The sequence below is a fragment of the Heptranchias perlo genome, chromosome 9, assembly GCF_035084215.1.
Source record: "Heptranchias perlo isolate sHepPer1 chromosome 9, sHepPer1.hap1, whole genome shotgun sequence".
Lineage (NCBI taxonomy): Eukaryota > Metazoa > Chordata > Chondrichthyes > Hexanchiformes > Hexanchidae > Heptranchias > Heptranchias perlo.
In genome coordinates, this window is record NC_090333.1 from 44,670,998 (window position 1) to 44,683,683 (window position 12,686).

The 12,686-nt window shown below is 40.4% G+C and overlaps 1 protein-coding gene across 5 annotated transcripts in view; it reads left to right on the forward strand.

Annotated features, from left to right (window-relative positions):
• The window catches only part of dab1a (DAB adaptor protein 1a), a 238,417-nt gene that overhangs the window by 135,118 nt on the left and 90,613 nt on the right, over nt 1-12,686 (forward strand). The window lies entirely within an intron of this gene.

The window sequence follows — 12,686 nt, forward strand, 5'->3', positions numbered from 1 at the left end:
GAGTGGCCTTAGGTATTTAATATTTAAATAGTGAAGTTCAACAGATTCTGAGGCTGCTTTTATGGTGTAAATGTACTCAACTTTACACCTCAGCTCTAAGAAAGTGACATGTATAAGGAGGGTATGTGACAGCATGGTATTGAGAAATATAAATATTCATCAAGGGGCCTGACCCTATAACTCACAGGAACAAAGTCTCTACTGCATTATGTTGCCTGTTTACGACCTGAATATTCGTAACATTTAACGCCATGGTATTAAATGTGCTCTCCTGCCACATACCATGTTTACACCTTCAATGTGATAGAATGGTACCTGACCCTCTCCCATAATTTGCTTAAATGCACCGGCATAGAAAGTGGTTTGTGCCCAATTTCAGGAGCAAACCCAATGGTGGTCATGAACCACTGTGCTGAAACTGATGCGCAAGAGAACCGCGCAAAATTGGTCTTCTTGCATCATCAGGATGCAATCGGCATGCTGGGGACATCAGTCACACCCCAAGAGGCAATGCACCGGTCCTGAAGAGGATCAGAGTCAGCCAGTGGAGACACCGGCACTAGCCCATGGGAAGGGGGCGTCAGGTTAACATAGAATAGAATCATAGACGTTTACAGAACGGAAGGAGGCCTTTTGGCCCATCAAGTCCATGCTGGCTCTATGCATGAGCAATCCAGCTGGTCCCACTGCCCCGCCCTATCCCCATAGCCCCGCACATTTTTTCGTTTCATCTCATCCAACAGATTGCACTTCCAACAGCATATCACTCACTGAAGTGTCAACTCAGATTATGTACTCAAGTCTCATAAGTAGGGCTTGAACCCATGACCCTCTGACTCAGAGATGAGCGTGCTGCCACTTAGAAAGGCTGACGTTTGATCAATAGAAAAGAGAGAGATGTTAAAGGTCAACATATACAGCATTTCCAGGCTTCTTTAATAACTGTATCAGTCTGCATTCCTTGTACACATGGACATTGTGTACATATTTTTGCTGTGGGGGTTAGGCTCCTAAACAAGTCCAGAGAAATTATTCCACAAGTCTAGTGCTTCTCCATTAATCCAACTACAACTGAGTCAATTTTACTTTGCTAACATATTAGGCCAATGTATTTAATATTCATAGAGCCGTGTTCTTTCTAAACTACCTTGGATTTATCAATCACACACAAGAATGAAAAATGAACTGCCTTTTGTGGTGGTAATTGTATTAAATAGTCCTAAAGGATTTGTGGGATTACTATATTAAAGTTGATTATAGGTTTTAAATCTAATCATTAGGATTCAAAGGGTTAATGATAGCAATTTATTAAAGCCTAGTTTCATTAGACTTGCCTTATTGTAAAATTAATATACTTATTTATAATAATAAGTGTTACCAACAGAGTGAGGGACTCATCAATTCCTATTATCAGTGTCCCTATTCGTCTCTATTCTGTTTGTGCATTGAAGCTCTCACATAAAAAATTAGGATGAATAGAATGAATCCCACAGAACCACCGTCTGATTAAAGCAGAGCTTTAGATGGCATTTGTTTGTTTTGGATTTCCATGACATTTATGCTGGATATTCCCTGTCTACATTATTCTGTCTAACAGATAGCTATCTGATCAACAGGAATAGAGACCTTACATGTGTTTATCATTCTGTTGTGAGTATGATTTGTAATAAAACGTGTATGTATTTTTATATACTCCACATCTAACATTTAAGGGACAATCAGAAATTTCTGCCAGCACATAGTCCAAGATTTCTCCACCCTTTTCCAACAAAAGGGTTGACGTTACACAGTTGGAAATAATGTGCAATAAATCTCTCTTTCTCAACATTTCCTGGCAGGTCACCGTTCAGGCAAGTCATTAATCACCTCCACAGCTTTCTATCCTCAGCCCATCTGATAAGGTTTGCAACATCCATCCCAGTCCATCCTTTGGTTGACCCATCTCCTTGGTGTTCTCATCTGTTTCCTCCCATGATTTACTTACAATAGGTTGCTGCCCAAACTGGCTCTCAAGAGATCGCAGGTATAGCGTGTGTAATAATTGTACACTGATGTTGTGATTAATCAGTAATGTTGGATCCTAGAGTTCTTGCTGTTATGCGGCTAAAGTATTGTGTATATGAGTCCCATATTCTTGATATAAACCTCCGAGAGCCTTTTGCCACTGATTTGATTCCCCTTACATGTGACAATCAGTTTTGACATGGTCAGGTTTGACCCTGCTTAAAAGTGGATAAGAGCTGTGCTGTGCAGTACTGTACCCTGTTTACCTAAAGATTGACGAGTAGAAACATTTTGTCAGTAGCTTGCATTTTTCTATCAAATAGTCCAATGCTGGACCATTTAAATAATAGTATTCATTACGACTACTTATGTTTAACTGGTACAAGTTTAATCAAAGAAACATACGCTGTATGGAAATCCTAGCATCATATCTTAATATTCTGCTTGTTTTATTTGTACTGTATGCATTCTGTCAGACTGTTTCATGTTGTCTGCCCTGCCCCTATAATATAGTTTTGCAATGTTCATTTTCGATTAGCGTCACATAGCATTTGTAGCACTCTGTAATAATGTTACAGTGAGAGTGTCAAGTCAAGTAAAGTGAATGCAGTGATGTGGGTAAGCTTTTATGTTCTACTTTCAGTACAATGGGAGCAGTTGTTGGAGTGGATAACATTAATCATAAATAGTCTCAGGAATATTAGTGCCAGACAGCGGTAGAACACTGGTTTGGATCTGTGATCCTCCCTCTGGTGGTTTCAGCCAGTCTCTTGGCAGCCATTTCTTTGGCACTGTGAGGGGTTTGAAGACAGGTCATTGGCTCATCTCATCAGTTGCTGAGCCGAATGGGAGGAGCTAAAGTTTTTTTGCAAGCTAGGTATACACCAACGGCAATGTAGTTTAAAAGCTATAGGGAATAGATGAAATAACTGGTAAGTTCTGCAATATCATGAAAGGTGACCTTTATTGTTGTCAGCCATTTTAAAATTAACTTGCCATTTTAAACTTGATTTTGTGTGCCAGCATATTTTATTTTGTCTGTGTGCTTGTTCTTGTGGGAAGCCATTTTTTACTATCAGAAGTAAAGGAGTATTGCATATTAAAGTAAAATAAATACTTTAAGAGGAATGTCAAACTTCTGCAAAATTTTGGAAAAAGTGTCAAAAATCAAAATTTCCTGGAGGGCATGTCCCAGAACACCTTAGGATTAAATTTTACACCATCAAAGATCACTGTCTCCTTCACCATTTCTGAATATACTACTGCAAAAATTATACTTCTACGCACTTCAGGTTTTTTTTCCTGGAAGACACCTAATGGTATATTTTGCATAGCTGGTACTTAAGTCATGACAAGCTCATGTCACACTGCACTCCCATTAATAAGTATTTCTCTTCATATGTCATATATGAGCCCATCGGGCTTCAGTTTTCATAGGAACATAGGAACAGGAGTAGGCCATTCAACCCCTCGAGCCTGCTCCACCATTCAATTAGATCATTCCTGATTTGTACCTCGACTCCATTTACCTGCCTTAGCTCCATATCCTTTGATATCCTTATTTAACAAAAATTTATTGATCTCAGTCCCAGCATCCACTTCCTTTTGGGGGAGAGAATTCCATATTTCTAATGCACTTTGTGTTAGAAAGTGCTTCCTGATTTGCCTCCTAAATGACCTAGCTCTAATGTTAAGATCATATCCACTCATTCTTGATTCTCCATCAGAAGAAATTATTTCTCTGTATCTTCCCTGTCGAATCCTTTTAACATTTTAAACACCTCAATCAGATCACCCCTCAACCTTTTATACTCAAAGGGAATACAAACCAAGTTTATGCAAACAAACTGAGTTGTGGAATGTGATCTCAAAACACTAATAAAAATCCTTAAAATCAAATGTAATAAAAATAAATTTAACTTAGTCCCCATGAAGCATTGGCCTTGGTCTTAGGCCCTTATTCAAGGCTGCTCTTGAGTTATGCGTTTTTTTTTTTGAGTTGTCAGTTTTTTTGTCAACTGTCAGTTTTTTTGAAGCTGTTCATCAGCTTTTACTGAGTTTTGTGAGTTGGCATGTATGTTTAAAGTCTGTGGTTCTGGATTGTTCTGCAATAATCCAGACCGCACTGTTGTCTGATCAGTTACTTTCTGCCAAAGATGCACAAAATCAAACCACCATTTCTAGAACCATCACCAATGGTATCTTATAAATTGTAATCTTTGGGTTTAGAGGAGCACAGTCGTCTTCAAAAAGTCTTTGGCAAAACTTTTTTTTGCCAAGCACTCAATGTGATAATTCAGTTCATATTGAAACACATCATTGCTCCATTTCACTGTAACTCAAATGGCAAATAGCACCTGACAAGGATCGTGCTGCTTATTTTTGCCCAAAATATATGGATAGCGAATATGATTAGTGCCCAGTCTGTACAGCTGCTATTTTAAAGATCTGGAGCACACAGAAGCAAAGTGCTCCAGATTTAGGCAAATTTATCTGGGTTGGCTCAATTCAGATTGATTAAGATTCTTGTTTATCTACTCTGAGCTCACTCCGACTATGCATTCCTTCAAATGACCTTCAAGAATCTAAATGCCACAGGTGACTGTCTGGTTCCTCACCTTATCTCTATATTACCATTGTTTGTCAGCTTTAAAACTATAAAAAAAATTAAATCTGATATGTGACCGGGTTGTGGAATCTTCTGATAAATGTGCTGCTGGCACTGAATCTCAGCCTGGATTTAACATCTCCTAATAAATATATTAACTACTGTCCTCTTCCCCCCCTCAGTGCCGAATCCACAAACGCTTGGTCCCTAAACACAATCAGTCCCTTATTTCCTTACCCGTATAAACAAGTTAAGTATCACAGTTGTTCCACTGGTGATTCTAATTTTGATCATTCAACCAAGGAATCACATTTGTGTCACACAGCCACCTTTGTGTGTGTTTCATGCTCATTGAAGTGAGGGAGACACCAGTAAAATATTCCTGCCATGCAATCAGAGAGTGTAGAAAGCACAAGCAGATTTTGAAAGCAAATCCTTACAGAAACGGCAACAAAAATGCTTGCCATTAGTGTCTGATTACTTTTCAGGATATCTTAAAGAATTCACACCTGATCTTTAAAAACATCATTATAAAAGGGTAGTTTTTGGCAAGTCTTATTGTTACATACAATAACTAGGGTCAAAAGGTTAAGAATTATTTTTGGAATAAGGTTGCTATCAAAATGATCATAATGAATAGAATGTTTAATTATGATGAAAAAGGAATCACTGATGGAATTCCAAAATCCAGCCCTGGGGTAGTTCTATTTTGTGAACTTGATGATAATTAATTTGGTCCTGTTAAAAGTCTTCTTTGAAGATTGCATGCAACATTTTTATCTCATTCAAAGAATCTGATGAATTTGCAAATACTGTGTGACTCACTGGTTTTCTATCATTTTAAGTTGTACTATTCAGCCATCTAAATGTATACAGTTATCACACAATGGAAAATGTGTTAATTTTAAAACTATGGAGTGTTTCCTCTATTAAGGGGATTAGGACCAGCCCTTTATTTTATCTTCTACCTCCGGGCTGGGATTAAATCTGAGCCCGTAGTACTGAAGGACATTGGCTTTGACTATTGCCTAAGGCAAGCTCTCCCCTTATCTTTCAGAATGTAACATCTTCTATTTCGTAGCAGAAAGACTTAATTATTCAGAGATTGAGTCACGATGTGGATCATTGTTGAGGCTCCTACTGTTTCTAATTTACATTAATGACTTGGATATGGAAACTCAATAAAAACTGGTCAAATTTGTAGATAATACCAAACTAGAAGGGGCAATTGAATTTGAGGGAATGACAAAATGAACTAGACAAAATATGTAAATGGGCGGGACAATGGCAGATGAAATTTAATATGGATGTGTGTAAAGTACTGCATATAGGAAGAAAAATGGGCAATACAATTTCTCAGTGAATGCTGTCAAAAGTGCTAAGGATGGAGTTCAATCCCCGTGAATAAGCCCACAGCTACCCTCTGTGCCTCCTTTGGCATTCGCTGAAGGGCCCACTGAGGCACCTGTCACTGCCTCCATATGAGTAGCAAACCTATCAGCCCCCTCCTCCTCTCTTGCCGACCTTGCCACCTTACATACTTTCTGGGGGCTAAGCTCCTTGCCATCTGACTTACCCCACCCACCATTGCGCCCTTGGACTATATCGATGGCTCAACAATCTCTGCATTTCCCTCCAGAATGTCAGTTCACGCATGAAAAAAGGTTTTGTGATTCAAAACTTTATTCTGGATGATTGTACTGACATTCTGTCTTTGACTGAAACTTGGCTCACAGTTGGCAAAACCTTGTCCTTTACCAAAACCTTACCACCTGGTTATTACTTTCCACCTCCTGCCCACCCAAGCCGCCGTGGTGGTGGCATGGCTCCTATCACCAAGTCACAACTTAGTCTCTCCCCCATCTCCTCTGGCACTTTCTCCTCCTGCAAGCACCTCACCCTTCTTGCTTTTATAAAATTCTTACTGTCGACTACTCTCATACAGCCACACCTCAAGTTTATCTTCCCTCCTTTTCTCCCTCAACCACTGCACTGAGTGACTCTTCATCCTCTGTGATTTCAATCTCCATCTCAGTGCTTTTTTTGCTCTCTCTCCTCTGAATTCACTACTCTCCTGTCTTCCCTAAATCTCTCTTTCCAAATAAACTCCACTACCCATTTTCATGGTCAGCCCCTTGACTTCACCATCTCCTGTGGCCCCTCTATTTGCATGGTCCCGATCACTGACAAGGCCATCTCCAACTACTTCCTTGTATGCCTCACCACCCACATCCCCCTATACTCTTCCACCCTACTTCCTGCTGTGTCCTTTCCTGGAAAAAACACTTCCTTTTGTTACAACTGCAGTTCAAACCCCCAATTGTCTGGCCTTTGGCCCTCCATTTGCCATTATACTTCTGGAGTTATCGATTTGTTCAACCACTCCATCACCTCCACGTTGGAAGCTCTTGACCCCAGCAAAACCTTCACTATCTCCCATCTCAGTTTCTCCCCGGTACGGTCCTCATCGGCACTCCCTCAAGTCTAAGTGGTGTGGATTTTCGTGTATCTGGTGCATAATTGACTGAGCAATTTATCACCAGATCTGGCTGGGCCACATCAAGCTCTACCAGGGCTCACTTGTCCTCTGTCAAAACCACCCACTACTCTAGGGTCATTCTGGGGAGCAAAGGCAACCCCAGGCTTTTTTCCACTACCAATGTCTCCTTAAACTCCTTTCCCCTGCCTTCACCACCCTCACCTCCAACACCGATTCAGCTGCACCTGCTAATTCACCCATCTAATGAACCCTGTAGTACAGGACTGGGAAGTTGAGGTCTGCTTGCTGTTCACTGGAGTAGACTTCTCTTTTCATATTTCACACATAAATGCATGCGTCAAATCCAAAAACTGCCAAAACATCAGTGGTAAAATGTAACATAATATGTCTGCATACATAGAGTATAACCTAAGCAGTGAGTGGACTTGTGTGAATTGAACAAGATTAAGATGTCTGTTCATTATCGATAAATTGGTGATAATTGTCATGATCAGGACCACTGGTTTACGGTGGCAAAATAAGTGAAATTCCTTTTTTTTTAATACATGGGATTCCAAAATCTTTTGGGATCATATTCTGCAATTCTGTCCATCTTTCTGTAAACCAATGGCCTTGCCTGTGACCCTGAAAACACACGAGGAAACAAGAGAGTGTGCATCTGATACTTACCAGTGCAGAAAGATGTACTTGCTCCCGCTAATGGCTTAGTGGGTACCAAACCATACGGACCAAAAAGATCACAGATTTGATCCCTGGTCTGTGCTGAGTTAGCTGATCTCAACTGGTGCAACAACAGGGGATTACAATTGGTCTCATCACTCTAGACTAGGGAGGGGAAAAGTCATCCAGAGCTGTCTGTGAGGACAGGCTGAGGCTTGATTACAGTGGGCTTCATAGTTAAATAGCCTGCCAACATACATTGTCTAGGCTCACGTGTGAAGAATTACTACATAGGCAAGATACTGGAGGGCTACCGGCATCTATGGAATTTTACCATAGCGTAATTCAGTGCTTCAGGAGAGAACATAAGAAAGTATTCATCTATATTCCCTAGAATTACATTGGAAGAATCTGATCTTCAATAGTCCAGGAGTATTTAAATATTAGGTATTTAAATAGCATGCTGCTTACATTCCAATGATTGCTGCACTCAATCACGTTTGTGGATCACCAGTTATAGCGATTCGCAGCCTCAGAAAAAATGCGTGCCACCACTCTTCAGTTTTATTTAAATCTAATACCAGCACCATTGCCTGGTTCAAAATATTAATTTCCTTCCTAGATAAATATAATATATAGAATATTGGATATTTGTGATTATAAGGCAGTAATCAAATTTATGAGCATGATCTAAACTCCAAGATTTGATTATAGTCCTGAAAAGAATCCTTGGTATCTTACTAGTTTTTGAATAATATATACCAGGCATTTTCTTACAGGTGATTAAATTCACAATTCTTATCTTTTATGGCCAAGATTTTACAGATTTGGAGTTAACCTGAGAGATGAACAGTGCAGTGGGATATTCATGGAAGGCTGTCAACCTGGTTTGTGGTGTTACTGATGCAGGTTTATTGAAAATTAATTTACAATCGATTACCTAGGAAATCAGCATGCAACACATAATAATAAATCAAAATGTTCTGTAGCTTCAAACACCTCCTGGTCAAAACTTTTGCTACATATAGCTACCAATTTTTAAATGTAACATAGAGGTCATTTTATCTGCTGATTTACCAGAGAAAGTAAAAGAATAACTCATGGTTATAAATAACTAGGCTCACAGCCAGCAATGTGGCTAAAACTGCAAGATTACAGGGTCTATACTCAGCCTTTATTTAGTCACAAAACAATCACTAAAGCTGCAAAGTTCACTTCTCCTTTGCTAATTTTCTTCTTTCTTCATGTTATGAAAGCATTGACGCGTTGCTGGGAAATGGTTCCACTGCCAAGTCCAATCCTGTCCTCACCCAATATCCATAAACTTGGAACCTTCTTGGTCTGTATGGCTCAGCAGTTCATCGAATAAACTTGCTTCCACATACGTTTTCATTGTAATTCAGATGGACCCAAAATAACACTGTACTGATAACCATGGCATTCAAATTCAATTTAAGATATTGTTGTATAAATGAACAAAACAATCTGATTAAATGGTTCGCTGCATCTCATTAAATCACGAGCTGCAGATAGCTTTATATTGTTCATAATGCTACACGAGAGGAAGAGAAATCTGGATTTTTCCCCTAAGTAATGTTTTGCTTCAGAATTGTGAAGTAATGTGAGGGTGGGAGAGAGAAATGAGAGCAGGTAATACTACACTGTAGCATAAACAATTCCATTTATATTGTATTGTGCAAACCACAGTAGTTCCTATTTACAGTGCTCCAAGAAGTACAGTGGGGTTTCCCCAGTACAGTCCTGACCAATTTCTGACAGATGTCTTTTCCTGAGTAAAACTACTAGCTGGTTTCTCCAATTGGTATGTGTATCACAATACCTTGCCTTCCACAGTATCAATGTTCAGTACAAAATACACAGAAAAGATTGCGAAATTACAATTGGAGGCAGTTCAGTGACAATTGTAGCACTCCCGGCACAACCTTGACTGAGAGCAATTATCTCAGCATAGACCAATGATTGAACCCAAAACCTTCCTGTATGGTTTAGTAACGCACCACATGGTGCACTTAGACCCTGAACTATTGCAGAAGCTTACGACAGCACTTTATCTGACTGCCCTTTTTCAGAGTGGCTTGCAAATATCTATCAAGGAAATATTATTTTTGTATTTATCAAATGACACATTAATTAGATGGTTCTTTGTACTGTAAAGTTACAATTGGATACTAAAGCCCAGAGTGACATGTCAGTAATGCTTGGACATTCCAGTAGATATTTTGAGGTAGAAATTGGCTCTCGTTTCACCAATTTTCTGGGCGGAATACGGGGGCAAAAAGGAACAATTTTGCAGAGCTATGACCTGCACCGCAAAGATGCCAGAAATACGTTCAACTCTAAATTGGTCTCGGACATTAATCAGACGTCCCGGGCGGCCACTGTAAACAGGCATTAGGTCCCTTGAATATGTCAATGAGGGGCTTTATTCCTGCTTAAGGACCCCTTGAAGAAATTCGCCAGCGTTGACCCTGCTCCGCTCAGGGTTTCAACATAAAGGTTAGTTTTTTCATTTTAACACTTACTTTAATGTGGAGCAGGGAGGAGTAGGAATGCTCCTCTCAACTACACAGCACTACAGCAGGCCGCTACTGGTCTACACTTAACCCCCTCTCATTCTCCTCCCGCATCCAAAACGTACATTAGGGCAGCTGCCATCCAAGCGAACGGCGTGAATCAGATCAGGCCAAATGGGTGACCTGCCTCTGGAGACACAACAAACAACAATGGTTGCCAACAATTCAAGATTGTTCTGTAGTCTCCAGAAATTAAAAATTAATCTCTTGGACACTGTTTTGATCAGCCTGGGAGAAAAATCATAGGGGCATTTTACAAATTGTGTGGGGTGTTTTTCATTTATTTTGAGCACTTTTGTTTATTAGTTATAAAAATACTGGAGTTGGGAAAGTAGGTTGTTTGACTGGATGGTACGGTTGAAGGCAGCAAGTCATGTGATGAAACCTCTAGGAAAACGTCCAACCAGAGTTGGCAATGCCGATGGCAGCTCGCCCCGATTATTCAGATGAAGCCCAAGGTCCAATTTCGATCGGGCCTCTGCGCTCAGTTCGCGTCGGCCTAGAGGCATGACCGAATTTGGGTAAACCCATTTATCTCTGCTTGAAACCCATCTCATGCTATGGCTTCCCTAAAAGGATGGAATACAGTTAGAAGAAAAGGACAGGGTGCCTGCAGAGAATGCAGCATTACAATCATGACTGAATTGGGCTGGGGTGTAGAGTAATATGTGTTATACCCTAAGCCATAAATTATCAAAGGGCTGTAAATGGGACAATTGGAGGCATATTGTGTGGAGAATAATGGCTATTAATTTAATTTGAAGTAGTCTTATGTTGTTTGATCATTCCAGGGCATAGTAGAAGAATGGGAGATGGAAATAAATAATCCAATTGAGTGGATTAAATAAACTTGACTATTTTGTACATTTTGTCAGTGTTTCTTTAATGGTAGTTTGTGCATTGCATGCAAAGTAATTTCCATTTATTTTAAACATACGTTTTAGTGAAATGTTGATCAATATTATGTTAGCAGCTTATAGATTTTATTGCTTTCAAGATTGAGACCAAGACAACTGCTTCAGTCACCATTTCCTACTTCAGACACCACTCCTTCTCTCCTCTCCCCCTGCCCCCAACCTTCTTCCTGCTCCAGATTCATCCTACCCTGACCCTCATCAAAGTAACTGATGATATCTTCTGTGACTACAACATCGCTGCACTACCCTTTTTTGTCCTCTTTGACTTCTGTAACATTTGACATGATCAATCACACCATCTTCCTCTATTACCTCTCCTCCATGGTCCACCTCCATAAGGCTGCCCTTATTTGGTTCCACTCGTGCCTGTCCAATTGCAGCCATTGCATCTCCAGGATTGACTTCACCTCCTGCTCCCACATGCTCACCTATGGTGTATAACAAGGTTCCATCCTTGCCCCTTCCTTTTGCTCATTTACATATTGCCTCTCAGTGACATCATCTATGGGTATGGGGTCAATTTCCATATGTAAGCTGATGCTACCCAGCCTTACCTCATTCTTTGACACCACAACTATCTTTGTGCTGTCAGACATCCTGTGCAATATCAAGTTGTGGATGAGCCAAAATTTCCTCCAGATTAACATAGGGAATTCTGAAGCCATCATTTCTGGCCCCAGCCAAAACTGTACTCTTGCCACTGACTCCAATTCCCACCCTGACTACTCACTCTTACTATGTCAGATAGTTTGAAACCCTAGTCTCCTTTCTAATCCGAGCTGAGTTTCAAGCCCCACATCTTGGGTCCCACCAAGACCGCTTATTTCCACTGCCATAACATCATCCATTTCCGTTCCTACCTCACTTCTACCACAGTCAAAACTCTAATCTATATGTCTCCATACTTGATTTCTCTAACACCCTCCTCTATGTCCTCACAAGCTGCACCTTCCATAAACTTCAACTTGTTCAAAGTACCACCGCACACCTCCTACCTCATGCTAAGTACTGCTGCATTGAGTCCTCCTTACCCATCACTTTAGTACTCACTGACCTAAATTAGCTCCCTCTTTCTCCAATGCATTGATTTCCAGCTCCTCTTCCTTATCTACAAACCCCTGCATGGCCTCACCCTATCCGACCTCTGGGACTTCCTCCATCCTTACACCCTGTCCCAAGCCCTTCTTTCATTTAACTCTGACCTGTGTATCCCCTCTCCCTCTCTCATCCACTGTCAGTCACAGAGCTGAAAGCTGTCTTGACCTTACTTTTTGGAACTCCCTGTCCTACTCTCTGCACTTAACTTCCTCTTTGTCTTTAATTATTTTCAGAAAGCTATCTATTTGATTATGCTTAACTTCCTTACATGCCCTGTGTCCATTTTTGCTCCCATGTGAAGTGCC